This window comes from Electrophorus electricus, chromosome 19 (assembly GCF_013358815.1).
Source record: "Electrophorus electricus isolate fEleEle1 chromosome 19, fEleEle1.pri, whole genome shotgun sequence".
NCBI classification, from domain to species: domain Eukaryota; kingdom Metazoa; phylum Chordata; class Actinopteri; order Gymnotiformes; family Gymnotidae; genus Electrophorus; species Electrophorus electricus.
In genome coordinates, this window is record NC_049553.1 from 9,562,056 (window position 1) to 9,565,528 (window position 3,473).

At 45.1% G+C, this 3,473-nt stretch overlaps 1 long non-coding RNA gene across 1 annotated transcript in view; it reads left to right on the forward strand.

The window, feature by feature from the left end:
- Positions 1-2,899, forward strand: part of LOC113589008 — an 8,946-nt gene extending 6,047 nt beyond the window's left edge. Inside the window, exons 3-4 of the long non-coding RNA XR_003411905.2 lie at positions 1-517; positions 2,333-2,899. The exon at positions 1-517 is cut by the window's left edge and continues 570 nt beyond it. This is a non-coding gene — a long non-coding RNA (uncharacterized LOC113589008). The remainder of the gene's footprint in view (positions 518-2,332) is intronic.
- Positions 2,900-3,473: the final 574 nt, after the last annotated feature.

Below are 3,473 nucleotides of genomic sequence, written 5' to 3' on the forward strand. Positions count from 1 at the left end.
AGTCTGACCACACACTTGCTCAGAAAATCAGACCAACATCACTGACCACAATCAGTCTGACCATACATTCGCTCAGAAAATCAGACCAACATCACTGACCACAATCAGTCTGACCATACATTCACTCAGAAAATCAGACCAACATCACTGACCACAATCAGTCTGACCATACATTCGCTCAGAAAATCAGACCAACATCACTGACCGCAATTAGTCTGACCACACACACTCAAAAAATCAGACCAACATCACTGACCACAATCAGTCTGACCACACACTCGCTCAGAAAATCAGACTGAACCTACACACCACCACCACAAACGTGGCCCTAAATTGAGATTCCACATTAGCGCCCTACCTAACAACCATCAAAGAGAAGAAAGCGGGGCAGACGTAGGCTGTGTCCAGAGGGAGGACGGTCTAGCCGGCACAGAGACGCCAGACTGGGAGAGAACAGTGAACTGATCACACACGCAGCAGGACATGTGACTGCCTGTCCTAACCAGGGGGACAACCAGTGAGTACAATCAACAAATTATTATTGATCATTACTGATTACAACATATTTACATTTACAGCATTTAGCAGACGCTCTTATCCAGAGTGACTTACAAACGTGCTTTGTCATCTACTCATGGAACATTCTGGCCAGTGCGTCCTCGCCTGATTTAGAAATTGTCTTAGCTCTCTTATTCCCTTTTCCCTTGATTACTACTAATCCTGTAAATAACTTAATTTCTAGTGTTCTATTTCAATCTATATCTTTTTCTCATTTATGTTATGTTTATATTTATGTTTTTATTGTTTGGCAACAGCGTATATTATACTCAAGCATCTAAAGCATCGCTGAACTGTACCGAACCGAAGTGAGAGAGAGAGAGAGAGAGAGAGAGCTCTTGTTCTGGAGGGAGGAGTGGGAAAAAGCAGAACCAAAAAAACTAGTAATGTGTTACTGAAGAATGAAGAAAATGAGAGAGAGAGAGAGAGAGAGAGAGACAGATGGGGGGCAGGACTCTGAGGAAATTTAACCCATGATGTTGGACTCAGTCCAGCAGTCAGAGGTACATTTTCTTAGCTGCTGTGTGTGTGTGTAACAGCACCTTTTGCAGAAATGAAAGAAGGAAAGAGAGAGATGGAAAGATGAAAACAAGTAAAAGCTGACGTGCATCACAAGGCTGCTGGGATGTATTTAATGACGCAAACAGACAGTCAGAAATGCTAAGTGATATTAAAACACATCGGTGGCTGGGCGCCAAACTGGCACGGGTGGAGCGAGGCGCGGGTGGAGCGAGGTGCGGGTGGAGCGAGGCCTGGCTGGTGTGGCGCTCAGTGGCTGCTATCGCGCGCGGTGCTGCCGTCCAACCGGTTTTTCATTTCCACCTAAACCAGTCCAGCGCGGCCCAAAGGGCACGGACCGAGTACCGCTCCTCGGCAGTCTCGGCGGGCGGCGTTCCAATCCAGATGACCAAGTTGACTTCCTGTGGCCATGTCGGATCACTGCCGCAGAGAACAGAATTCTTAGAAGCGCTGGTGCAACACAGGCGGCCTCCATGTAATGTCCTCTTAATAGCACTTATTGTGATTTCAACTACACTTAAGCCATGTAGGATAAAAAAAGCAAATCAGTGAAGAAGTCAGGAAGTGCTGGCTACATCAAAGACAGGATGTGGGAACCCGTGCATGGTGTCTCCTCCAGTGAGGGAGCGAGTGTGAGAGCGAGTGTGAGAGGGCTCTCTGTGTGGACTGGAACAGGGCCCTCAGACTGTCAACACTATTGTGAGCATTTCATTCTGTCCTCTGAAAGCAGGGGTGTGTGTGTGTGTGTGTGTGTGTATGTGTGTGTGCACGTGTGTGTAGCAGGCAGCCTTCAGGGTCGTAATTCATTGACCATTGCTCATGCCCTGTAAGTGGGTCATGTCAAACCTCAGTATCTCTCACAGACTCCGAGACACACACTCCCACACACCCACTATTACTTTCATCTGATTTATTTAGTCAGGAGAGCTTGTTAAAAGGACAAAATGTGGCTGCATATGCTGGTAACACACACAGACGCGCACACACACTTCACTCACCAAACACCCTCCCCCCCCCCACACACACACACACTCCCTGTCGAAGTATTTTTAGCTCCACCATTACCAATGCCCTGTACCATACTCAAGTCAAAATCAGGAGACTCATTACATAAACAACATAGTCAGATACCATAGCGTTGGGCACTGGGAGACCTCAGCACGTGGGGGGTGGACGCAGGTTTTGAATACATGCGGCAGTACTCAGAAACCCGTTGATAAAAATTGTCAAATCCTTGTCTGTTCATGTATTACAGGCTTTTCCATTTAACTGGAACAGGCAGATGCAAATTATGCCTGCCTCCATGAACCTCCATTTAGAGGTGGGCGGGGCAGAGGCCTGCCATGCTATCTGCCTTTAACCCCAACCCAAGGGGACAGAGACAGATCTAGAGTCTGCCCTGACACCGGCCCTGGTGATACCAATCTTTATGATCAGGATGTCCACTCTGACCCCAGCAGTGAGGATAGCACTGGCTGTCTCGCTACTGTCTGCACCCAATCCAATGATTAGCACAAATCACCTCGTCTGCAGATCTGGAATCGACCGCACCCAGCAGGGCCCTGATTACGACTCTTACAAGGTGTCTACCCAAACTGATGAGAGATCAGCGAATAAGGGCCAAGATGTTTCCTGTGCCTAAGGGCTGGGGAGGAACTACCGCACCCATCTATTTAGCATGAGAATCCACAGAAACCGTTTTTTCTTTATCTACAGATCTGGGATCAGGCAAAAGCCCAACAGTTCCCGCTAGAATGAATGCCTCTAATGTTTGGGCACAAGGATGAAAGTGGTTGGATGCAAATGTATTGTTCATGAGGCGTTGCAAATAAATATTATGGCTGGTCAAATAGTAACTCTCTGTTGAAAATCAATTTCTGAATCTGTGTCTGGAGACAAATCCAACATTTACTCTAACAGCTAAAGTAGAAACAAACTACTTTTCCTTCCTATTCTTGATTTGCATCAAACGTTCATATCCTTTACTGTAGTATGCTTTGTAAATATTTTTCTAAATAAAAAAGGGAAATTTTATATCATGTATAATAACTGGAAAGTGTTTATGTACTTTGTAAAAGTCCATCATTTTTGTTCAAGAAGTACTCTTAAAAACTACTGAATAAGGGCAGTGATCTATGCTAAGAATATTTTAAATTGTTGTCTGGGAATAGACATAATGTGGAATTGTTCCTTGTACATTTTCCTAAGGTTGTAATCATCTAAAGTCTTAAAACATCTTTAGCTCTAACTAAACCGGTGGAAAATGCAATGCAGTAGCTAAGATCAGTGATTGTGCGCCTACAGTTATTTCGGTATCATTACCTCTCAGTAAGACTGTTTTTCTGCTAGCTAGTACCAATGGAAGCTGATTTTAAATCACTTTCAGCATCTTTCAA